The sequence below is a fragment of the Heterodontus francisci genome, chromosome 11 (assembly GCF_036365525.1).
Source record: "Heterodontus francisci isolate sHetFra1 chromosome 11, sHetFra1.hap1, whole genome shotgun sequence".
Classification (NCBI taxonomy): Eukaryota; Metazoa; Chordata; class Chondrichthyes; order Heterodontiformes; family Heterodontidae; genus Heterodontus; species Heterodontus francisci.
Genome location: NC_090381.1, coordinates 24661567 through 24688017, shown reverse-complemented (window position 1 = coordinate 24688017; position 26451 = coordinate 24661567).

Below are 26451 nucleotides of genomic sequence, written 5' to 3'. Positions count from 1 at the left end.
AGCTACCTCGTTGTGCCCGGTTCAGGTGAGCAGCTGCCTCATTGTGGCTGGTTCAGGTGAGCAGCTGCCTCGATATGGCCAGTGCAGGTGAACAGCTGCCTCTTTGTGCCCGGTCCAGGTGAGCATCTGCCTCTTTGTGCCCGGATCAGTTGAGCAGCTGCCTCGTTATGGCCAGTTCAGGTGAACAGCTGCCTCTTTCTGCCCGTTTCAGGTGAGCATCTGCCTCTTTGTGCCCGGATCAGGTGAGCAGCTGCCTCGTTGTGGCCGGTTCAGGTGTGCAGGTGCCTCTTTGTGCCTTGTTCACGTGAGCAGCTGCCTCTTTGTGCCTTGTTCACGTGAGCAGCTGCCTCGTTATTGCCGGTTCATTTTAGCAGCTGCCTCATTGTGCCTGGTTCAGGTGAGCAGCTGCCATTTTGTGTCCAGTTCAGGTTAGCAGCTGCCTCGTTGTGCTCGGTTCAGGTGAGCAGCTGCCTCTTTGTGCCCGGTTCAGGTGAGCAGCTGCCTCGTTCTGGCCAGTTCAGGTGAGTAGCTGCCTCGTTGTGCCTGGTTCAGGTCAGTTGCTGCCTCTTTGTGCCCGGTCCAGGTGAGCAGCTACCTCGTTATGGCCGCTTCAGGTAAGCAGCTGCCTCGTTGTGCCTGGTTCAGGTGAGCAGCGGCCTCATTGTGCACGGTTCAGGTGAGTAGCTGCCTCATTGTGGCCGGATCAGGTGAGCAGCTGCCTCATTGTGCCCGGTTCAGGTGAGTAGCTGCCTCATTGTGCCTGGTTCAGGTGAGTAGCTGCCTCATTGTGCCCGGTTCAGGTGAGCAGCTGCTCGTTGTGCCTGGTTCAGGTGAGTAGCTGCCTCTTTGTGCACGGTCCAGGTGAGCAGCTGCCTCATTGTGCCTAGTTCAGGTGAGTACCAGGTGAGCAGCTACCTCGCTTTGGCCGGTTCAGGTTAGCAGCAGCCTCGTTATGGACAGTTCAGGTGAGCAGCTACCTCGTTGTGCCCGGTTCAGGTGAGCAGCTGCCTCATTGTGCCTAGTTCAGGTGAGTACCTGCCTCTTTGTGCCCGGTCCAGGTGAGCAGCTACCTCGCTATGGCCGGTTCAGGTTAGCAGCAGCCTCGTTATGGACAGTTCAGGTGAGCAGCTACCTCGTTGTGCCCGGTTCAGGTGAGTAGCTGCCTCTTTGTGCCTGGTCCAGGTGAGCAGCTGCCTCATTGTGGCCTGTTCAGGGGATCAGCTGTCTCGTTATGGCCGGTTCATGTGAGCAGCTACCTCGTTGTGCCCGGTTCAGGTGAGCAGCTGCCTCATTGTGCCGGGTTCAGGTGAGTAGCTGCCTCTTTGTGCACAGTCCAGGCGAGCAGCTGCCTCGTTAAGGCCAGTTCAGGTGAACAGCTGCCTCTTTGTGCACGGTTCAGGTGAGCAGCTGCCTCTTTATGGCCGGTCCAGGTGAGCAGCTGCCTCGTTATGGCCGCTTTAGGTAAGCAGCTGCCTCGTTATGGCCGGTCCAGGTGAACAGCTGCGTCTTTGTGCCTGGTTCAGGTGAGCAGCTGCCTCATTGTGGCTGGTTGAGGTGAGCAGCTGCCTCATTGTGGCTGGTTCAGGTGAGCAGCTGCCTCATTGTGGCTGGTTCAGGTGAGCAGCTGCCTCTTTGTGCCCAGTCCAGGTGAGCAGCTGCCTCATTGTGCCCCGTTCAGGTGAGCAGCTGCCTCGTTATGGCAGATTCAGGTGAGCAGCTCCCGCTTTGTGCCTTGTTCACGTGAGCAGCTGCCTCTTTGTGCCCGTTTCAGGTGAGCAGCTCCCTCGTTATGGCTGGTTCAGGTGTGCAGCTGCCTCTTTGTGCCTGGTTTAGGTGAGCAGCTGCCTCGTAATGGCCAGTTCCGGTGAACAGCTGCCTCATTGTGCCCGGTTCAAGTGAGTAGCTGCCTCATTGTGCCCAGTTCAGGGGATCATCTGTCTCGTTATGGCCGGTTCATGTGAGCAGCTACCTCGTTGTGCCCGGTTCAGGTGAGCAGCTGCCTCATTGTGGCTGGTTCAGGTGAGCAGCTGCCTCTTTGTGCCCGGTTCAGGTGAGCAGCTGCCTCGTTGTGGCCAGTTCAGGTGAGTAGCTGCCTCGTTGTGCCTGGTTCAGGTCAGTAGCTGCCTCTTTGTGCCCAGTCCAGGTTAGCAGCTACCTCGTTATGGCCGCTTCAGGTAAGCAGCTGCCTCGTTGTGCCCGGTTCAAGTGAGTAGCTGCCTCATTGTGCCCAGTTCAGGGGATCAGCTGTCTCGTTATGGCCGGTTCATGTGAGCAGCTACCTCGTTGTGCCCGGTTCAGGTGAGCAGCTGCCTCATTGTGGCTGGTTCAGGTGAGCAGCTGCCTCGATATGGCCAGTGCAGGTGAACAGCTGCCTCTTTGTGCCCGGTCCAGGTGAGCATCTGCCTCTTTGTGCCCGGATCAGTTGAGCAGCTGCCTCGTTATGGCCAGTTCAGGTGAACAGCTGCCTCTTTCTGCCCGTTTCAGGTGAGCAGCTGCCTCTTTGTGCCTTGTTCACGTGAGCAGCTGCCTCGTTATTGCCGGTTCATTTTAGCAGCTGCCTCATTGTGCCTGGTTCAGGTGAGCAGCTGCCATTTTGTGTCCAGTTCAGGTTAGCAGCTGCCTCGTTGTGCTCGGTTCAGGTGAGCAGCTGCCTCGTTGTGGCCAGTTCAGGTGAGTAGCTGCCTCATTGTGCCTGGTTCAGGTGAGCAGCTGCCTCATTGTGCCTGGTTCAGGTGAGCAGTTGCCATTTTGTGTCCAGTTCAGGTTAGCAGCTGCCTCGTTGCGCTCGGTTCAGGTGAGCAGCTGCCTCTTTGTGCCCGGTTCAGGTGAGCAGCTGCCTCGTTGTGGCCAGTTCAGGTGAGTAGCTGCCTCGTTGTGCCTGGTTCAGGTCAGTAGCTGCCTCTTTGTGCCCAGTCCAGGTTAGCAGCTACCTCGTTATGGCCGCTTCAGGTAAGCAGCTGCCTCGTTGTGCCTGGTTCAGGTGAGCAGCGGCCTCATTGTGCCCGGTTCAGGTGAGCAGCTGCCTCATTGTGCCCGGTTCAGGTGAGTAGCTGCCTCATTGTGCCTGGTTCAGGTGAGTAGCTGCCTCATTGTGCCCGGTTCAGGTGAGCAGCTGCTCGTTGTGCCCGGTTCAGGTGAGTAGCTGCCTCTTTGTGCACGGTCCAGGTGAGCAGCTGCCTCATTGTGCCTAGTTCAGGTGAGTACCTGCCTCTTTGTGCCCGGTCCAGTTGAGCAGCTACCTCGCTATGGCCGGTTCAGGTTAGCAGCAGCCTCGTTATGGACAGTTCAGGTGAGCAGCTACCTCGTTGTGCCCGGTTCAGGTGAGTAGCTGCCTCTTTGTGCCTGGTCCAGGTGAGCAGCTGCCTCATTGTGGCCTGTTCAGGGGATCAGCTGTCTCGTTATGGCCGGTTCATGTGAGCAGCTACCTCGTTGTGTCCGGTTCAGGTGAGCAGCTGCCTCATTGTGCCGGGTTCAGGTGAGTAGCTGCCTCTTTGTGCCTGGTCCAGGTGAGCAGCTACCTCGTTGTGGCCTGTTCAGGTGAGTAGCTGCCTCTTTGTGCCTGGTTCTGGTGAGCAGCTGCCTCTTTGTGCACAGTCCAGGCGAGCAGCTGCCTCTTTGTGCCCGGTCCAGGCGAGCAGCTGCCTCGTTGTGCCTGGTTCAGGTGAGCAGCTGCCTCCTTGTGCCCGGTCCAGGCGAGCAGCTGCCTCCTTGTGCCTGGTTCAGGTGAGCAGCTGCCTCCTTGTGCCCGGTCCAGGCGAGCAGCTGCCTCGTTGTGCCTGGTTCAGGTGAGCAGCTGCCTCCTTGTGCCCGGTCCAGGCGAGCAGCTGCCTCGTTGTGCCTGGTTCAGGTGAGCAGCTGCCTCCTTGTGCCCGTTCCAGGCGAGCAGCTGCCTCGTTGTGCCCGGTTCAGGTGAGCAGCTCCCGCTTTGTGCCCAGATCAGGTGAGCAGCTGCCTCGTTAAGGCCAGTTCAGGTGAACAGCTGCCTCTTTGTGCACGGTTCAGGTGAGCAGCTGCCTCGTTGTGCCTGGTTTCAGGTGAGCAGCTGCCTCTTTATGGCCGGTCCAGGTGAGCAGCTGCCTCGTTATGGCCGCTTCAGGTAATCAGCTGCCTCGTTCTGGCCGGTCCAGGTGAACAGCTGCGTCTTTGTGCCTGGTTCAGGTGAGCAGCTGCCTCATTGTGGCTGGTTCAGGTGAGCAGCTGCCTCATTGTGGCTGGTTCAGGTGAGCAGCTGCCTCTTTGTGCACGGTGCAGGTGAGCAGCTGCCTATTTGTGCCCAGTCCAGGTGAGCAGCTGCCTCATTGTGCACCGTTCAGGTGAGCAGCTGCCTCGTTATGGCTGGTTCAGGTGTGCAGCTGCCTCTTTGTGCCCGGATCAGTTGAGCAGCTGCCTCTTTGTGCCTTGTTCACGTGAGCAGCTGCCTCATTGTGCCCGTTTCAGGTGAGCAGCTGCCTCATTGTGCCTGGTTTAGGTGAGCAGCTGCCTCTTTGTGCCTTGTTCACGTGAGCAGCTGCCTCGTTATTGCCGGTTCATTTTTGCAGCTGCCTCATTGTGCCTGGTTCAGGTGAGCAGCTGCCTCTTTGTGCACGGTTCAGGTGAGCAGCTGCCTCGTTGTGCCTGGTTTCAGGTGAGCAGCAGCCTCGTTATGGCCGGTTCAGGTGAACAGCTGCCGCTTTGTGCACGGTTCAGGTGAGCAGCTGCCTCTTTGTGCCCGGTTCAGGTGAACAGCTGCCTCTTTGTGCCCGGTTCAGGTGAGCAGCTGCCTCGTTATGGCCGGATCAGGTGAACAGCTGCCTGTTTGTGCCTGGTTTAGGTGAGCAGCTGCCTCTTTGTGCCCAGTCCAGATGAACAGCTGCCTCTTTGTGCCTGGTTCAGGTGAGCAGCTGCCTCGTTATGGCCACTTCAAGAGAACAGCTGCCTCTTTGTGTCCCGTCTAGGTGAGCAGATGCCCCGTTGTGCCTGGTTCAGGTGATCAGCTGCCCCTTTGTGCCCGGTCCAGGTGAGCAGCTGCCTCGTTATGGTCGGTTCACGTGAGCAGCTGCCTCATTGTGGCTGGTTGAGGTGAGCAGCTGCCTCTTTGTGGCTGGTTCAGGTGAGCAGTTGCCTCATTGTGGCTGGTTCAGGTGAGCAGCTGCCTCTTTGTGGCTGGTTCAGGTGAGCAGTTGCCTCATTGTGCCTGGTTCTGGTGAGCAGCTGCCTCTTTGTGGCTGGTTCAGGTGAGCAGCTGCCTCATTGTGGCTGGTTCAGGTGAGCAGCTGCCTCTTTGTGCCTGGTTCAGGTGAGCAGCTGCCTCTTTTTGCCTGGTTCAGGTGAGCAGCTGCCTCTTTGTGCCCGGTTCAGGTGAGCAGCTGCCTCTTTGTGCCCAGTCCAGGTAAGCAGCTACCTCATTGTGCCCGGTTCAGGTGAGCAGCTCCCACTTTGTGCCCAGATCAGGTGAGCAGCTGCCTCGTTATGGCCAGTTCAGGTGAACAGCTGCCTCTTTGTGCACGGTTCAGGTGAGCAGCTGCCTCGTTGTGCCTGGTTTCAGGTGAGCAGCAGCCTCGTTATGGCCGGTTCAGGTGAACAGCTGCCGCTTTGTGCACGGTTCAGGTGAGCAGCTGCCTCGTTGTGCCTGGTTTCAGGTGAGCAGCTGCCTCGTTATGGCCGGTTCAGGTAAGCAGCTGCCTCATTGTGCCTGGTTCAGGTGAGCAGCTGCCTCTTTGTGCCCGGTCCAGGTGAGCAGCTACCTCGTTATGGCCGGTTCAGGTAAGCAGCTGCCTCATTGTGCCTGGTTCAGGTGAGCAGCGGCCTCATTGTGCCCGGTTCAGGTGAGTAGCTGCCTCATTGTGCCCGGTTCAGGTGAGTAGCTGCCTCATTGTGCCCGGTTCAGGTGAGTAGCTGCCTCATTGTGGCCGGATCAGGTGTGCAGCTGCCTCATTGTGCCCGGTTCAGGTGAGTAGCTGCCTCATTGTGCCTGGTTCAGGTGAGTAGCTGCCTCTTTGTGCCAGGTTCAGGTGAGCAGCGGCCTCATTGTGCCCGGTTCAGGTGAGTAGCTGCCTCATTGTGGCCGGATCAGGTGAGCAGCTGCCTCATTGTGCCCGGTTCAGGTGAGTAGCTGCCTCATTGTGCCTGGTTCAGGTGAGTAGCTGCCTCATTGTGCCCGGTTCAGGTTAGCAGCTGCCTCGTTGTGCCTGGTTCAGGTGAGTAGCTGCCTCTTTGTGCACGGTCCAGGTGAGCAGCTGCCTCATTGTGCCTTGTTCAGGTGAGTAGCTGCCTCTTTGTGCCCGGTCCAGGTGAGCAGCTACCTCGCTATGGCCGGTTCAGGTTAGCTGCAGCCTCGTTATAGACAGTTCAGGTGAGCAGCTGCCTCGTTGTGCTCGGTTCAGGTGAGCAGCTGCCTCTTTGTGCCCGGTTCAGGTGAGCAGCTGCCTCGATATGGCCAGTGCAGGTGAACAGCTGCCTCTTTGTGCCCGGTTCATGTGAGCAGCTGCCATTTTGTGTCCAGTTCAGGTTAGCAGCTGCCTCGTTGTGCTCGGTTCAGGTGAGCAGCTGCCTCTTTGTGCCCGGTTCAGGTGAGCAGCTGCCTCGTTGTGGCCAGTTCAGGTGAGTAGCTGCCTCTTTGTGCCCTGTTCAGGTGAACAGCTGCCTCTTTGTGCCCGGTTCAGGTGAGCAGCTGACTCGTTATGGCCAGTTCAGGTGAACAGCTGCCTCTTTGTGCCCGGTTCAGGTGAGCAGCTGCCTCGTTATGGCCGGATCAGGTGAACAGCTGCCTGTTTGTGCCTGGTTTAGGTGAGCAGCTGCCTCTTTGTGCCCAGTCCAAATGAACAGCTGCCTCTTTGTGCCTGGTTCAGGTGAGCAGCTGCCTCGTTATGGCCACTTCAGGTGAACAGCTGCCTCTTTGTGTCCCGTCTAGGTGAGCAGCTGCATCGTTATGGCCAGTTCAGGTGAGCTGCTGCCTCTTTGTGCCCGGTTCAGGTGAGCAGATGCCCCGTTGTGCCTGGTTCAGGTGAGCAGCTGCCTCGTTATGGTCGGTTCAGGTGAGCAGCTGCCTCATTGTGGCTGGTTGAGGTGAGCAACTGCCTCTTTGTGGCTGGTTCAGGTGAGCAGTTGCCTCATTGTGGCTGGTTGAGGTGAGCAACTGCCTCTTTGTGGCTGGTTCAGGTGAGCAGTTGCCTCATTGTGGCTGGTTCAGGTGAGCAGCTGCCTCTTTGTAGCTGGTTCAGGTGAGCAGCTGCCTCATTGTGCCTGGTTCAGGTGAGCAGCTGCCTCTTTGTGCCTGGTTCAGGTGAGCAGCTGCCTCTTTGTGCCCGGTTCAGGTGAGCAGCTGCCTCTTTGTGCCCGGTTCAGGTGAGCAGCTGCCTCGTTATGGCCGGTTCAGGTGAGCAGCTGCCTCGTTATGGCTGGTTCAGGTGAGCAGCTGCCTCTTTGTGCCTGGTTCAGGTGAGCAGCTGCCTCTTTGTGCCCGGTTCAGGTGAGCAGCTGCCTCTTTGTGCCCGGTTCAGGTGAGCAGCTGCCTCGTTATGGCCGGTTCAGGTGAGCAGCTGCCTCGTTATGGCTGGTTCAGGTGAGCAGCTGCCTCATTGTGCCTGGTTCAGATGAGCAGCTGCCTCTTTCTGCCTGGTTCAGGTGAGCAGCTGCCCCGTTATGGCCGGTTCAGGTGAGCAGCTGCCCCGTTATGGCCGGTTCAGGTGAGCAGCTGCCTCGTTATGGCCGGTTCAGGTGAGCAGCTGCCTCATTGTGGCTGGTTCAGGTGAGCAGCTGCCTCGTTATGGCCGGTTCAGGTGAGCAGCTGCCTCTTTGTGCCCAGTTCAGGTGTGCAGCAGCCTCTTTGTGCCCGGTTCAGGTGAGCAGCTGCCTCGTTATGGCCAGTTCAGGTGAGCAGCTGCCTCGTTATGGCCGGTTCAGGTTAGCAGCTGCCTCGTTATGGCCAGTTCAGGTGAGCAGCTGCCTCTTTGTGCCCGGTTCAGGTGAGCAGCCACCTCTTTGTGCCCGGTCCAGGTGAGCAGCTGCCTCATTGTGCCCGGTTCAGGTGAGCAGCTGCCTCGTTGTGCCTGGTCCAGGTGAGCAGCTGCGATGTTAATGAGGCCTGGCTGTTATAATTGGCCGACCCTCCCACAGAGACTCCTGGGTTGTTGGAAGTTCAGCACTCACTACCCTTCCAGCCCCCAGCTTTCTGCCCGGAGTCAGAGCCAACATTCTTTCTTCAATTAGCACCACAAAACAGTTAGGGTTGAGGAAGTCTACCAGCTCCAGGACACAAGTGGCCTTCACTGGGGCATATCCCAGGATTGTACAGACCTGAATATCTGCAGTTTGATCTTAGGGACAAAATCTCCATCTCTCTTATCCCCCATTCAGCATCTTTAGCAGGGCTGTGCATTCAGCAAGCAGCTTATTAGAAAATCACTCGTGCACTGTCTGTGATTTACCATTCATTGATTTCTGTGGAACATGGCAGTCTATCCCTTAGTCTGAGTTAGCTGACTTCAGCTGGAGCATTAAAATTGGATTCAATGCCTTGCAGGTAGATGGGCAAGAACCTCGGCCATGGTTCTAGCTCCTGATTGCTTTGGAGTGAACCCCCACCCCCCCAACCACCATCCCCCCACATCCCTACTGGAGAATGTGCAGGTGCGAGGCCACTGAATTGGACTTCATTGTGATGCCTATCACAGTTGAATAGCCTCTTGCCCTCAATGCAGGGGGGTCACATGTGAAGAACAGTGGCTTGGGCGAGATGGTGGTGGCCGGTTCCTTTGGAATCACACCTCAGAAAGAGTCTGAGGCATCACTGGGAATGAGGTGAGAAGGACATAATGGGTAACAGTTTAATGATTAGTAATCGGGCTTCATAGAACTTTACCAAATACGACTGTGTTTCTGGTGTCGTAAATAGCATACAACAGCTCACCAAACTGTGGTGAAGTGTGTGTCACACATTAGGGGGAGCCTGGATTTCATCTTTTTTATGAGGCAATTCATCAGCAAAGGCAACTGAAGGGCTTCAGCCTCCAGCTACTCCTACAGGATGTATGTCAAAACAGCTGGAATGCAGAAGTGCTGCTCCACCAACGTAAAATGCTGCTGCTGAAGGGCACAGTTTAATGAGTTACCATATGGATCTGAAGGCCACCAGTTTCAGTGTCTGGCTCATACTAACTTAGCTGATCTGAGCATTAAATCACGACAATCAGTCTGAATATTTCTGGGAGATCAATATCAGCGAGCTGCTTTGGACCATCACCCACTTCTCCTGCTAGAAACTACATGTGAGCCTTTAATGTCTGATGAGTACTGTGATGCCCCTATTAGTCGAATAGTCTGGGCTCACATTACATCTGAAGGAAGTATGTGTGCCTCTACATATCTGGTGAGGACTATAGTAGGATATGCTGCAATGCCCCTGCTAGTTGAATAGTCTGGGCTCACACAAGATCAAGCACTCATGCAATTTCATAGCCAAATAAGAGCACAATCCTTCAGAAGAGGAGCCGAGAAATTGTGCTTGTTCGATTGGACAGCATAAAGCTAATGTTCATGAATCATATTTCTCTATTTGCAAGATGACTTATCCACTTCTCAGATGGAGATGTCAGAATATTACACCACTCCGCATAAAATGGAGCGATCCAACTAATTCTCAGGGCCCTCTCCGGAAGAATATTGGCAGTCTTTCCCCAATAGCATATACAGGACAAAATCATTTCAAGCTGACGTCGTTTATAGCCTCTTCCCCTCCACTCCTACTCCCACACTCCAGCCCTCCCCACGAACGCACTGCCAAGGTATGAGAGTGAATCACACACTCTCGTGCACATGCTGGAATGGGAGCTTGACTGCTTGGGCATGAGCTTCAATGCCAGTCTCCTGCTGTCAGCCCTGCACCTGTTCATGGACCCAGCCTCCTGGTACGTCTCTATTCCAGCAGCTGCTGACATTGCCAGGCAACGGTGATGCCAGCTGAGGCAGCATCGCTCTGCTGGCAGGCATCTATCGGCTGTAGCATGAATTTTTTAATTAGCGCCAGACTTTATGCTTTTTATTGTGTGAACCCTATTATCTTTGTGTTTGACTGAGTAAAAAAAGAAACAATTAATGCATTTAATGATTGAATCCCAATGCACACTGTTCCAGGAAGGTGCCAGGTTCAATCCACAGCCTGCACCAAGTTAGTTGATCTCAGCCAGGCAACCAACAGGGGGCTCCACAATTGGCCACAGCGCTCCTGAATTAGGGAAGGGAAAAGCGCTAAGCATTCCCGCACTTGCTCGCCACATAAAAGCCCCTACTGGAGGGCTGTGTGCCCAGTGAGGAGAGGGTCAGTCTCTGTGTAACTCCCCTCATCATCAGGGCTCTCACATGTGAATAACTTTCACTTGGCTCCTGGAGCAGATTGTAGCTGCTGTCGGGAGCCTGGAACTAGTGTGGTCATCAATACTTTCAGGAGAAAGATGGCAGGGCAGAAAATTGGATAGAAAGTTTAAAAGCACACATCTTCATACAACTCATATAAGTATTTCTGACTTAACCAGAGGGGTGGGGCACAACCAATCTTGTGGAAGCAAAATCCTCAAGTTCTAACACAAAATTATACTGTATGTTTACATTTTTAAGAGCATGTTTGCTTATGGAATATGTTGTCCAATCTCTCTATTCAGTTTAGCTGTCCCTTTCTCTCCTCTCTTGTCTTACTCTCTCTGTCTTTCTGCTTTTAGTGTATTCAGTCTATCTCTTCTCTGTCTCTCCCTCTCTCTCTCTCATTTTGTCATTTTGACTTCAATGGGAAGGAAACTTGGGCAGAGTGTAAAACAGGCTGCTAATCCGCTATAGCCAGCTTCCTGCTGCTGCCAAGCACAGTTTCTTCCCCAGTGAGTTCAAATCCCAAGATGGTTAGGAGAAAGAACTCAATAAATGTGAACTTAATCATGAAAACTGTTGGATTGTCATTAAAAATCCAACTACCCTTCAACGAAAGGAGCTTCGTGGGCTGATTTTTTTCCTGTGGGCATGCAGGTCCCCAACCCGTGCAGGACCTCATCGTGCTCACCGGAGCAATTTTACATGAGGCGGCCTCCTAAGTGGCCTCTCTGCGTTTACCATCCAATTAAGGATGGCGGGCGGACAGGGGAGCAGAAGACCCAATAGGCAGGTCCACAGCAATGTCTGGACAGCAGCCCCACTGGGATAGGTGGACGCTGCTGGAGAAGAGGGAGACCTAGGGGGCTCCTCAGAATGGAGGCATTCACAGAGGCCTCCCTCTTCAGTGGTGAAAAAAGATGATAAAGTACTGTGAGGGGCCTCAGGGTGGAGGGTTGACCCCTCCAGAAGAGTATGAGGAGCCTCAGGGTGGAGGGTTGACCCCTCCAGATGAGTGCCTGTGGCCACTCCTGGACCCCTGTGAGCATTGTGGCCCCCTGATGCTGCCAATTAGTTCAGCACCCATGGCCTGCTGACCTGTCAGTGAGAGGCACCTCTGCAACATTGACAGGCTCCCAAATTAGTGAGCGGGGCCCATGCAATGGTGGGAACGTTGCAGCGCTGGTGGAAAATGGCACTTTATTGGGGCCTTAATTGGCTTCAATGTATGCACTCCTCCATGGAGCAGGTTGCTGATTCCCATTGCAGCCCACTCCTGAGAAAGTTGCCCGGAGGTGGGAGAGCATCGGGGAGCTGTCCCAATGGGCTTTCCCACTCGTATCTAGGCCTCCCATCTCTAAATCCATCTCTGTGAGGCCAAGAATATTCAGCTTTTCATCTCTAGCTGGTCTGGGCTATATGTGACCCCTGTCCCATGCCATGTGCTTGACTTATTGCCTGAGGATTGGGTCCACATTCTCAAAACAAATGTAAAACTAAATGGAATTTTTACACCCAATGTATGCAGGGTATAGACAGAGTAAATGGTTTGGTAAACAGGGAACACAGGTTGAAGAGGGATAGAGGAGAGAAAACATTTTTGCACAGTGAGTTGTTATGATCTGGATTGCTCTGCCTGAAAGGGTGGTGGAAGTAGATTTAAAAGGGAATTGGATAAATCCTTGGAAGGGGAAAATAATTGCAGGGCTATGAGGAAAGAGCAGGAGAGTGGGAATAATCGAATAACTATGAGCTGGTACAGTCACGATGGGCAGAATGGCCTCCTTCTGTGCTGTGTGATTCTATGAGTTTGAATGCCTTCCAAATATCCTTCTCAAAATCTTGGAATCTACAAATAGAACTCTGGAAATATGAAGACGCTGTCAGTCGGATGCTACATTATGAACAGTAAATAGGGAGTTGATCCCAAATGATACTGAGCTTCCACAAATAAGGATCATAAAATTCCCTCTTACTATTTAAACAGCATTTTTCTGTGTTCTATCTGCCATCTTTCCAATTATCTCAAACTCACTTTTTTCTTTCTCTTTTCCTTCTTTATAAATTTCTTGAATAGAAAAGCAAGAATTTTTTATTTTGTACTCCACGAGAATTGTAGGTCAGTTAACATCTGAAAGAAATCAAACAATCTGAGCACAAACCAAGGACTAACAAGCTTCAGGGTCATGGTTACCAGAAGCGCAGAACTGAGAGACAGTTGACCTTCAATAAACTTGAATCAATTTGTCCTTCTCTATCCCGTATACGTGGGCAATTGAATAAAATATTGCAACAAAGGAATAATAGAAGGAAGTCAGATAGCCATTGTTTTTCCCATCTGCATCCCTCCATGCGAGCCTGACTTCTCAAAGCATTTAATTTGTCCTCATAATGATTCTTCCATTTGCCAAGTAAGGCAGGCTTAGGCCCTAATCGTTGGCATTATAAGGATTCCTGCAATTAACCATAACAAAGCCATCCTTTAGAATCAAATCAACGGCAACTGCAGTCCCAATTGGGATTCCTAGCCAAAAATGGAGTAGTGGAGAATGTGTTCTTACCACATCAAATGCATAAGAGTATTTGGAAACTTCAAAATTTGATTGCTGACAAAAATATACAGCCAGCATGAGTGCCTCAGTGTGTTTTCTCATTACAGATTTACAGAGACTTAGTAATGCAGCCGGGTTGAAAACAGCTATCATCAATGTGCTGCCCAATCCTGCAGCTGGCTTCCAATAGGCGGGGTCAGGATGGGAGAGGGGAAGAAGTGGATTTTATAACCCAAGCCATGATGCTTTGTCTTGTTGATGATTAAAATTCATTGTAGACTTAATTCATTGCAGAAAGAATGTTTTCGCACAGAGGTTCAAAAAGGGATTTCCATGGTGAGAAACCGATGACTAGATTTTCTGATTTATCATTCTCTCAGCAGAGTATTGTGAGATCAGATTGCAGGGCAAGAAAGTGGGAATCATGATCAAATGAAAAAAAATAAAGTGGGTTGCAAATGGGTTTAACTGCCCGCCTAAATTCCCGATACGCACTCTCGTTGTGCAAAGAAATAAATCAACACATTTAACCTCAGTAAAGTAATGAAGTGAAGACCTTGTTCCAATTTCCTATGTTTTCTGCCGATGTCAAGTCTTTAGTCTTCAAAGCCCACTTTGGCTGGGCGCAAGGGAAGCTCCACACTGGTGGCTAGTGGAAATACCAGCATCGAGCAGTAAGCCACTTGCTCAGTGAGAGATTGGCCCGGACGACAGCACAGTAACTGGGTGATGCCTGATGGTTGGCGAGTTGCCATGGTGAGGGACATGCCTGGCAAAGTACGGCTGGCAAGTCTGCACGATGATTAGGAGGATGCCTCCTGGTTGGCAAGACAGCATGGTCACTGGCAACGTGTTTGGGGAGAGCCCGGTGGCTGGGCTATGAGAGTTGGGACCTTTTCTTGAATTCTGATGGTCGAAACTTGGATCATCCAAGTATCAATAATGTAATAAAGACCTTCTTATTCCTGTTATTATGTGAGGATTATACAAACAATAAAAATAAAAATCACTTACCTTTCACTCTCTTCCAGCTACTAACCTCAGAAGCATAGCATGTGCTTCTCAGGGGCACATGGGCTGGCAATATCTTCCTGTGCTTGTTAGGTCGTTCATGTTGATATATTTTAAAGCCAATTTATATGATTTCAGCTATTTTTGTGCCTTGCCTGTGACAAGCCAGCCACAGATCTGGGTCCAAATCCAGCCTATACTGGAGGAATGAAATGCTCCTCAGTCTGTTGGAGGGAGGTTCCTACATGAAGTAAGTTTGGCCAAACCTCAATACAGTTCCTAAGGAATAAAAACAAGAAATGCTAGAAATACTTGGCAGGTCTGGCAGCATCTGTGGAGACAGAAGCAGAGTTAGCGCTTCAGGCCAGTGACCCTTCATCAGAACTGGCAGAGGCTAGAAATGTAATACGTTTTAAGCAAATAAAGCAGGGGTGGGGCAAGAGAGAACCAAAGAAAAGGTATTGCCAGGACAAGGTCACAGAGCATAATTGACCAGAAGGCAATGGAGCAAAGGCAAATGGTATGTTAATGGTATGCTGAAAGACAAAGCGTTAGTGCAGAGAGTGTGATAATTGATAGAAAAATAGAACAACCTGGCCCAAAGCACAAACATGACAAAAAAAGCAGTGGGTAGGCACATAGTAAAAAAATGAATGATGAAGCAAAATGAAATAAAATAAACAAATAAAAATGAAAAAAGAAAAAATAGATAAAAATAAAAAGGGGAGCCCGTCATGCTCTGAAATTATTGAACTCAATGTTCAGTCCAGCAGGCTGTAGCATGCCTAATCGGTAAATAAGATGCAGTTCCTTGTACTTGTATTGATGTTCACTGAAACACTGCAGCAATCCCAGAACAGAGATGTGAGCATGCGAGCAGGGGGGTGTGTTGAAATGGCCACAACCAGAAGCTCAGGGTCATGCTTTTGGACTGAGCAGAGGTATTCCGCAAAGCGTCACCCAATCTGCGTTTGGTCTCCCCAGTGTAGAGAAGACCACATTGTGAGCAGCGAATACAGTATACTAAATGGAAAGAAGTACAAGTAAATCACTGCTTCACCTAAAAGGAGTATTTGGGGCCTTGGATAGTGAGGAGAGAGGAGGTAAATGGGCAGGTATTACACCTCCTGCGATTGCATGGGAAGGTGCCGTGGGAAGGAGATGAGGTGTTGGGGTTAATGGAGGAGTGGACCAGGGTGTTGGGGAGTGAACGATCCCTTCAGAATGCTAACAGGGGAAGGGAAGATACATTTGGTAGTGGCATTACGCTGGACATGGCGGAAATGGCGGAGGATGTTGAGGCTGGTGGGGTGGAAAGTGAGGACAAGGGGAGCCCTGCCACGGTTCTGGAAGAGAAGCGAAGGGTTGAGGGTAGAGGTGCGGGAAATGGGCTGGACATGGTTGAAGACCCTGTCAACCCAGTGGGGGGGAATCCTCGGTTGAGGAAGAAGGAAGACATATCAGAAGCGCTGTTGTGGAAGGTTGCGTCATCAGAGCAGATGTGTTGGAGACAGAGAAACTGGGAGAATGGAATGGAGTCCTTAACAGAGGCAGGGTGTGAAGGAATGTAGTCGAGGCAGCTGTGGGAGTCGGTGGGCTTATAATGAATATTAGTAGACAGCCTATCCCCAGAGATGGAGACAGAGAAGTTGAGGAAGGGAAGGGAAGTGTTAGAGATGGTCCATGTAAAGGTGAGAGAAGGGTGGAAATTAGAAGCAAAGTTGATAAAGTTTTCCAGTTCGGGACGGGAGCAGCAAACGGCACCGACACAGTATCAATGTACCAGAAAAAGAGTTGGGGGAGGGGGCCTGAGTAGGACTGGAACAAGGAATGTTCGACATATCCCACAAAAAGACAGGCATAAATAGGACCCATGCAGGTACCCATAGCAACACCTTTTATTTGAAGGAAGTGAGTGGAGTTGAAGGAGAAGTTGTTCAATGTGAGAACATGTTCAGCCAGGCGGAGGAGGGTGGTGGTGGATGGGGACTGGTTGATTCTGTTCAAGGAAGAAGCGGAGAACCCTCAAACCATCCTGGTGGGGGATGAAGGTGTAGAGAGATTGGGCGTCCATAGTGAAGAGGAGGTGGTTGGGTCCAGGAAACTGGAAATTGTCAAAATGACGTGGCGCATCAGTTCCTAAGCAGCCTGGGCAAAACAGCACAAAAACTGTCCACATTCAATAATGGCACCCAGAGAGTGTGAAATGAAAGCAATACTAAAATGGAGCGGTGGAAGTTTTGAGCTCTGGCAAGTTGTTGCAGTGGAGGAGAGAAAGAAAGATTTCCATTTCTAAAGTGCTTTGCACATTCCTTGGAGGTCCCAAAGTTCTTTACAGCCAATGCTACATCTTTTGATGTGTGATTGCTGGTGTAATGTGGGAAATACAGTAGTTAATTTGTGTACAGCAAGGTTTCATAAACAGCAATGTGACACTGACCAGCTAAATCTGTTTTTAGTGATACCGGTTCAAAGATAAATATTATCCAGGAGACTAGGGAGAACTCCCCTCTTCTTCAAAATAGTGCAAGGGGATCTCTTACATCCACCTCAGAGGGCAGATAGGGCCTCAGTTTAACATCTCGGCCAAAAGATGGCACCTCTGACTATGCAGCAGTTCCCCAGCATTGCACTGAAGTGTCAGCCTCAATTTTGTGGCTTAAGTCTCTGAAGTGGAATTTGAATCCACAACCTTTCAACTCATAGCTGAGAATGCCACAAACTGAGCCACAGCTGAAACCTCCTTTGGTCTGGGCAGGAGTAGCAGACTTTGGATCCATTCATTCTGTCCAGTGTAGGGGCAAGGAGTCATAGAATGAGAGAACACTGAAACAGACCCTTCAGCCCACTGAGTCTGTGCTGAGCAACAACCACCCATTTATACTAATCCTACATTTAATCCCATATTCCCTACCACATCCCCCCTTCCCTCAATTCTCCTACCACCTACCTACACTAGGGGCAATTTACAATGGTCAATTTACCTATCAACCTGCAAGTCTTTGACTGTGAGAGGAAACCGGAGCACCTGGCGAAACCCCACACAGTCACAGGGAGAACTTGCAAACTCCGCACACGCAGCACCCAGAACTGAGCCCAGGTTGCTGGAGCTATGAGGTTGTGGTGCTAACCGCTGCGCCACTGTGCTACCCTAAGCCACTGAAACATTGACCATGTCACATCAAAAAGGAAACCAAGCAACAATGAAGAATGTAAGATGCAAGGTTGGATAAGCATTCTGGACTTTGATTTAACTTTGGGATGAAGTAAGAAAACCCAGAGAATTTTCTTTTTAAAGTGATTGATTGGGTGGAGTAGAATCCTGATGGAGTGTATTGGGTCTGTATCCATTGGAGTTTAGAAGAATGAGAGGTGATCTTATGGAAACATAAGATCCTGAGGGGATTTGAAAGGGTGGATGCTGAAAGGATGTTTCCCCTTGTGGGAGGGACTAGAATTAGGGTGCACATTTTAAAAATAAGGGGTAGCCTATTTAAGATGCAGATGACGAGAAATGTTTAATCTCAGAGGGTTGTGAGTCTTTGGAACTCTCTTCCTCAAAGAGTGGTGGAGGCAGGGTCATTGAATATTTTTAAGCAGAGGTAGATAAATTCTTGACTAACAAGGGAGTCAAAGGGTATCAGGGGTAGGCAGGAAAGTGGAGTTGAGGCTACAATCAGATCAGCCATGATCTTATTAAATGGTGGAGCAGGCACCAAGGAGCCAAATGGCCTACTCCTGCTTTTAATTTGTATGTTTGTACACAGTCTTTGCTGGGGATGCTCTAGCTAGCGTGATGGGCCTTTTCTCAATCCCTGCTCTATCATACCCTCATTCAGATGTCCTTTTAAAATGGATTGATGGGTAAAAGAATAATTACAGTTGATTAATTTGAAGAGTTCTTGAGGTTCCTGCACTAAGGATGAGATACCTGTATAAAGTGACTGGTCAGAGTTGAATAGTGTGGGTTGTTGGGGTTGACTGATACCCTGCAGCTTCCTTCAGATATTTTCAGAGCCTTGGAGGTTTACCTGTAGATGGTTTACTCCCTCGGGCCATTGAGATGAGTGAATTAAATCAGTACGGCAGCTGTACATGGCATGTGAAATGGCCGTTAATGGGTTATAGAGTTCCACTTTGTTCCATATTCTCTCATTGTCACCAGCTTTCCCTGTGCTGGTAGTTATCCTGTATCCAAGAAGCCATATCGGAGAGCCACCAAATTAGACAAGGTTGATAACAGAAGACAACAGAAGCCTAAAGACAGTTTCATAATAAAGATGAACTTCATATCACAAAAGATAATGGGTTTTTGAAAGCTAAAGCAAAACAAACTGTGTAAAATGACTACATGGCCATTTTCTATCCATAACCAATTTCACAAGAACTATTACAGCCTTCCTTTTGTTCCAAGATGATTGCTGAGAAACATGTTTATAAACCGACGACAATCAAACGAAAGTTTTTTGGATTATTCATCAGCGTGGAGGAAATCAAATAATATGAGTCAGTTCTCGGCAGAGTGTTGCAAATGATGACTGTTTTCACACTTTGACACACAGTAATTAAGTTTAAGTTTCAGATTCGTCTCAGTGTTCTTAATCAACAAAACAGACACGCCACTTGTATGAAATATTAATTTTAAGGGTTATGCTATTATGGTGGCTATAATGTATTGTGCAAATATGTTTGATGAGCTGCATTTTGAAATGCCAGAAGTAATTTGCTTGAAAATTGGACTGGGGAAAGCTTCATTATATTGACATGGCATGTTCACGCTGTAACAATCCTTAATGAGCTAGTATTGCTCTGCACTGACCTGCATGGGCTGGAAATTGAAAATTACACCCACTCAAACCATTTCTCTCCTTTTCTCTCTAAATATAATTTAATGCACATTTGTTGCAAAAAGCTTTTTTTTTTATTTCTCAGCTAAGTCCTGCTATGATGCTACTTGAAAGAAACTTTAACCGTTTAAAATAAAGATTTTTAGATGTGGATGAAAGTAATTATGTATATCGATGTATGCATGTGTACATCAAAGTTCCCAAAAGCCATCTACTAACAATAACAACTTGTATTTATACAGCATCTTTAATGTAGTAAAACATCCCAAAGCAGCAGCATTATCAAACAAAATATGACATTGAGCCATGTGAACTGATATTAGGGCAGAGGACCAAAATCTTGGTCAAAGATGTAGGTTTTAAGGAGCATCATCAAAGAGGAAAGAGAGAAGTAAAGATGTGGAGAGGTTTAGGGATGGAATTCCAGTGCTTATGGCCTAGGCAGCTATAGGCACAGCCTTCGATGGTGGAGCAATGAAAATCAGGGACACGCAAGTGGCCAGAATTGGAGGAACACAGTTAGCTCGGAAGGTTGTAGGGCCGGAGGAGGTTACAGCGATAGGGAGGAGTGATGCCACGGAAGGATTTGAACATATGGATGAGAATTTGAAAATCGAGACGTTGCCAGCTTGGGAGCCAATGTAGGTTAGTGAGCTTAGGGGTGATGGGTGAATAGGGCTTGAACCAAGGTCAGCCATGCAGTCGGTGCACAAATCCTCTTTCTAGGGCTGAGGACAAGAATGGACAATAACAGCAAGCAGGGACTTAATATTCCAGCCCCCACCAATGCTGTTACCTTAGCAGCTAGGTTAGAGTCAACGGAGGGTTAGAACCTTGCTGAAGAAGATCACTTATGTAAAATTTTTGGCAACAGAACATTTGAACTAGGAATTTCTGGTTGGAAAACTTCACACCTAAAGGCAGAACCACAAATCTATCAATGGAAATACACATATCTATATAATGAATACACACAGTCACAGACACACACAGACACACACACACACATAGACACACAGAGATACACAGACACACACACAACTACACACACGCAGACACCTCCCCCCACACACTACACATGGACACGCAGAGACACCCGCACAGCCACACCCACACACAGATACACATACACGCAAAACACACACCCACAAGCACCAACATGCAAACACAACAAAGATAGACACACACCACGCACACAATCAAACACAAACACACCCAGACACACACACACCTCATACATCTACACAGATAAATCCATATACAGCACTTTTGCACATAAAGCCACTCACACACCCTTACCCACACACACAGATACATACACACCCACCACACGCACACACAGGCCAGGATTTTGTCTTGGTGATGGGGGGTCTCAACCATCGGCAAAAATGCCAGGAGAGCCCCGCGTCACCTCCTCTGGAGAAGGCCTGTCAAATCAAGTGCCAATTAGGCACTGAAGTGGACAGCGGTGAGGGAAGTCTTGCCTGCTGAGAGCTGCTGGCCAATCAGAGGCTGGCAGCTCATAAACTGCAGAGGCAGTGGCTGCTGCCAGTTCTGGACTCACCCAAGGCCCTGGAATCAGGCCACCACTAAGTCACAGCCGGAGGGGTTTCGTGGGGTGGGGGTCGCAGAGGAGGAATGCCTCTTAGCGAGGGACCTTTCCCGCACCCCCTCCCCCCCCACCCCCACACCAGAGCTGGCAATCAACCCGCACAGCCATGCTGCCTGTGCTGCGGCAGGTCCATTGGGCTAATTCTGGCAGCAGTAGGATGAGGCCCTTGGACATTAATTGCCTAATTAAGGGCCTCAATTGGTGGCGGGGAAGGAAGGCCAATCATAGGCCTTCCCACCCTGGACTTAATATGGGTGGAGGCGGGAAGATGGCGGGGGAGAGCATAAAATTCCCTCTACAGATACACATTCACATGTACACACAAAGACACCCAAACCCACACCCACATACAGATACACATACACACACAACACACAGACACATACACATCCATGCAAACACAGACGCACAGACACACACAAACACACACAGTTACACTCACACAAACATACACATACACACACAGATATTTGTCTGTACTTATTTATAATTATATACACAAACCAGCAAATCTGCTTTGACACTTGTTGTGTTGACTGGAGATTATGCTGTGATAATAAGACAGAACTAATGTTCTATGGGTTAAGTGTTGACTTTGTGTGATAGTGTAAAATGGGTAATAGCGAATCAGAAGCCAGTTTTATATCTCTCCTTATTTTAAGTCAACAGAATCAAAGATCAGGAAGGATGTAAACAGCGCTGTCAATTTGCTATCAGCCATTACACTAGCGCACAGAATCAAGTTCTACTCCTATGTATCATAGAATGCTTTATTCTGCTGCTAAACAACCACTCAGTTTATCTCCTAAAGGCCAGAAGTGTAATTGTTGCTCATTTTTGAGGTCAGTTAGAGCTAATTGTTCTTTGGTAGATAATCCGATCCATTAGACATCAGACTGACTTTGATTCCTTAATTTATCTTTATTCTAAGTATGCTATTCATAGTTAATTTTCAGTTGCTGAGGTAGTTTCTCTACACACTGCTATTCTTTTTTAACACTATTTTTAAATGTGTGATAGAAATTTTGCATGTGTGAAAGTGCAGCACTTGGGGTGTGATGGAACTATCACAAAATTCTTTCACTTGGCTCATTGAGTAGCACTCTCACCTCTGAGTCAGAAGGTTTTGGGTTCAAGTACCACTCCAGAGACTTCAGTACATTAACTAAGCTGACACTCCAGTGCAGTACTGAGGGAATGCTTCACTGTCGAAGTGCTGTCTTTCAGATGAGACATTAAACCTTGGTTCAGTTTGCCCTCTCAGGTGGATGTAAAAGATCCCACTGCACAATTTGAAGAAGCACAGGGGAGTTCTTCCCAGTGTCTGGGCCTATAGTCATCGGGTTATACAGCACAGACACTGGCCCTTTGGTCCATCGTGTCTGTGCCAGTCATCAAGCACCTAACTATTCTAATCCCATTTTCCAGCACTTGGCCCATAGCCTTGTACGCTATGACATTTCAAGTGCTCATCTAAATACTTCTTAAATGTTGTGAGGGTTCCTGCCTCTACCACCTCTTCAGGCAGTATGTTCCAGATTCCAACCACCCTCTTGGTGAAATTTTTTTCCCTCAAATCCCCTCTAAACCTCCTGCCCTTACCGGAAATCTACACCCCCTGGTAACTGACCCCTCAACTAAGGGAACAAGTTCCTTCCTATATAACCTATCAATGCCCCTCATAATTTTGTATACCTCAATCATGTTCCCCCTCAGCCTTCTCTGCTCTAAGGAAAACAATCCTAGCCTTTCAGTCTCTCTTCATAGCTGAAATGCTCCAGCCGAGGCAACATCCTGGTGAATCTCCTCTGCACCCTCTCCAGTGCAATCACATCCTTCCTATAGTGTGGTGCCCAGAACTGTACACAGTACTCCAGCTGTGGTCTAACTAACGTTTTATACAGCTCCATCATAACCTCCCTGCTCTTATATTGTATGCCTCGGCTAATAAAGGCAAGTATCCCATATGCCTTCCTAACCACCTTATCTACCTGTCCTGCTGCCCTCAGTAATCTATGGACAAGTACACCAAGGTCCCTCTGGCCCTCTGTACTTCCTAGGGTCCTACCATCCATTGTATATTCCTTTGCCTTGTTAGTCCTCCCAAAATGCATCACCTCACACTTCTCAGGATTAAATTCCATTTACCACAGCTCCGCCCATCTTACCAGCCCATCTATATTGTCCTGTAATCTAAGGCTTTCCTCCTCACTATTTACGACACCACCAATTTTCATGTCATCTGCGAACTTACTGATCATACCTCCTATATTCACGTCTAAATCATTAATGTACACTACAAACAGCAAGGGTCCCAGCACCGATCCCTGTGGTACACCACTGGTCACAGGCTTCCACTCACAAAACCAACCCTCGACCATTATCCTCTGCCTCCTGCCACATGCCAATTTTGGATCCAATTTGCCAAATTGCCCTGGATCCCAAGGGCTCTGATCTCTTTAACCAATCTCCCACACGAGACCTTATCAAAAGTTACGATTTGATATCCCTGTCCTCTTCTCATTCTTCCCTCTTGCTCTTTGCTGTCTGAATGTCTTGCTCTGGTTTTCTCTCTTCACTTTTTCTGCTATTCTTGCTCTGTTTCTCTTCTGTTTTGTTTTTGTGTCTTTCAGGTAGGAGGGAAGGATCTAGTCAAAGCCATAGGCCGCCTTTTAAGTCAAGGACAACCAGTTGGGATAGAGACCCAGCTAGAGATGAAGGCCTTTCTCTGAGAAAAGGCGGGGATTAGGGTCGGGCCAAGATATGAATCTTAAGTAGGTGGAGATGTGGAACATAGCACCATCCACCACGAAGGTGCAAATCCAAAGCTGGGAAGACTGAAAATTAAGTATATGCTAAGTAATTGTAAGCTATGCTATAATTTAAACCTGACGGCCAAGTATGACACCTCCTGGATGTATAAAAAATGAACACTATGCAGAGGACGTTTAATATATTATAAATAGTCATGCTGGCACACATATACATATACACATATGTCACTATACAGAGGACTTCTAATATATTATAAATAGACATACTTATATATTCAAATGTAAAAATATATATGCATGTTTATTAAACAATAACTACTTGCATTTATAAAGTAAAATAGTAAAATGTCCTAACACAATTCATAGGACCGTTATCAGACAAAGTTTGACACTGAGCCATAAAGGAGATGTTAGGTCAGGCGACCAAAAGCTTGGTTAAAGAGGTTGGTTTTAAGTAGTTTTTTAAAGGAGGAGAGAGAGAGAGAGACGCAGCGGAATGGACAGGTTTCGGGAGGGTATTCAAGAGCTTAGAGCCTAGGCAACTGAAGGCACAGCAGCCAATTGTGGAGCAATTAAAATTGGGAATGCTCAAGAGGCCAGCATTGGAGGAGCACCAAGAACTCAAAGGTTTATTGGGCTCAAAGAGGTTATAGGTGATAGGGGAGAGGGAGGCCATGGAGGGATTTAAACACAAGGATGAGAATTTTAAAATCAAGGTGTTGCCGGTGTGGATAATGTATGTCAGCAATGGCAGGGGTGATGGGTGAACAGAATTTGATGCAAGTTAGGATACAGACAGCAGAGTTTTGGATGACCTCATGTTTACACCCAAATACATTTGTTTCTGAGAGATTTCAGTGTACATGGAAAAATACATAGTTGAGTGCAAGGATGGAATGATTTTCACCCAAAATCTTAACAAATACTTTGAAGTGAAGTACTGAAATCACTTTTTTGAGGTACTTTAGGTTTATTTTTAAAGATGACAATAGACATCCAGACCCAGAGGATTCTGGGATTGATCCCTAGAGTGCACGAAACTGAATCAATGCTGGGTCATCGGTAGATGTTTCCATCCCCAAGCAGTGCAGGAATTAGCCAGGGTTCCTGTTCACTATCTTGTGGCTTGTCCTTGGAAGTGCACAGGTATAGACACTGGCTGACGACCCACTTGGTTGAACAGTTCCGTATGCAGGATGAGGCATTGAAAATAGGCAGCAGGCCAGGTGCCAATGAAAGTCAGTCCTGGGAAGTGTTGCCATCTTCAGGAGAAAAATAGGGTAAAACTGGGACAAGAAAAATGACTCTTATGCTCAAGTGCACCTTATGCAAACAGTCTGGCTGACAAGGGGCTCCCTAATCACAAGGAGTTGTTCTTGAAAATCAATGTAGCTGAGTTCAGCTTAGCACCTGCCAGACCCCCGACTGGTTTTGTGCATCATACAGCAAGAATATGCGAAGAGTGGATCAGGCCGTCAAGTGATGTTCCAACTCAAGTGAACACTACAGAGAGAGTGTATAGTCCATGCCTTTCAAAAGGCATAGCCGAACATTGATACTCAGCAATGAGGAGTATCCCCAGGAGAGGGCGAGCAAGGGGAGAAGAGTATAATCATTTTATGAACAGAAAAGTAACAACAAGAAGTATTAGCAAGTTTCTTGATTTCAGTTTTCTTTTACAATGCCTTTGGTACTGAACCCCTTGAAGCAAACCTGGAACGCCGCAAACCCACCGATGATTTAATTCCTCTAAAATATCCCACCATCTGAAATCCGAAAAAATACCTCCCACCTAATTATATCCCTTCACATGCTACCAAATCCGCCACGACAGACTGCATAAAATTCCCCCGCTGTTCTCTACTCTGACTCCTACTCAAAAGGGCCCATGTGTGAATGTGGCAAAGAACATGTCAAGACTCAGTGTGATGCCCCCATGTTTAGTCGCATGGTCTCCCATGTGACTGATAGCTACTTGGAGGAAGTATTGGATGGCTAGAACCTGCAGATCCATAGAATACATGTTACAATTCAGCTTGTCTGGTACAGAGCTTTGGGAAATTGATGCCAGTATCAGGGATTTGGACAGAGAGTTAAAGAGTAGAGAACAGGGGGTGTTGGGGGGGGGGGGAAACTGTAGCTGAAACAGTTAAGAGCCAACCATATTGGGGTGGGACTGGAATCACGTGTAGGTCAGACCAAGTAAGATCAACAGGTTTTCTTCCTGAAAAATATAACTCGAGTTTTTAATGACAATCTGAAAGCTTCATTTACTACTAATAACAGCTTTTTAGAATTTCTATAATTTTTAAAAATAAATTCAAAGGCGGGATTTGAATTTGAGCATTAATAGTCCAGTAACACCCCATTACACTACCATACCTCTATTGTATGTGGCAGAGCTATTGGGCAAGCTGTTAGGCTACTTTTAACTAATAACTTTGCTATCTAGTATGGTTGTACATTTCAACACAATTCAGTAAAATATTTCCATAAGGACTGTCTTAGAAATTCAATTTTCTTTTCAGGTACAAAATGAGCATCTAAGCACCCAATATAGTGGGTGAGTGGGGCACACGCACTTATTACATGCCAGAAGTGTGGCGTGCGTACACCTTTAAGAGCTGTGGCTAGTTGTGTTAGTCATCTAACAGCTATGATGTAACACACCACGTGATTCTAGGTGTTTTAGGCAGTTTTGAAGAAACACCTGTACAGTGAGCATCTCGATGTACTAGCTGCTCTACCATTACCCACTAAAGAACCCATAATATTGCGTCACTGATCCCATCTGGAGTGGTCAGTCTTTGTGTGAAGTCTCTACCAACACACAGGTTCAAGGAAGACGCAACAGGAAGTGCACCGGCCACCTTATTGGTAAAGGCAGAAAAAAGGTGTATGCAAATAGGAGACCTAACATCTGTTTTAGGTGTCTCCTGCAAAATTGGATTGCCCTCAATGCAGCCAGTGTTGGGTGAGCTATCCACAAGAATTGGGCTGACAAAGACCTTCACAGAGTGTCTCCGAATGCAAAGCTAATAGGTGAAAATAACACCACTTTATCAAAGCTAGGCCACATTCCAACCCCAGTGTGTAACAATAGCCCCATGTTCAAAGACATTGAATGGACACACCAAGAGAGAGCATCTATGGTCACCTGACCGAAACCCCAGACTGATAAGGGTTTTTCTTTAAAAAAAAATGTCTCTGAGACAAAGAGAAAAAAAGCCATTCTAGCCAGAGAAGCTGTGAGATCAATCCAGCTAAGCAAGGAGCCCTGCCAACACCTTCTTTAAACTACTGAGGCAGAGAGATTGCAAGGT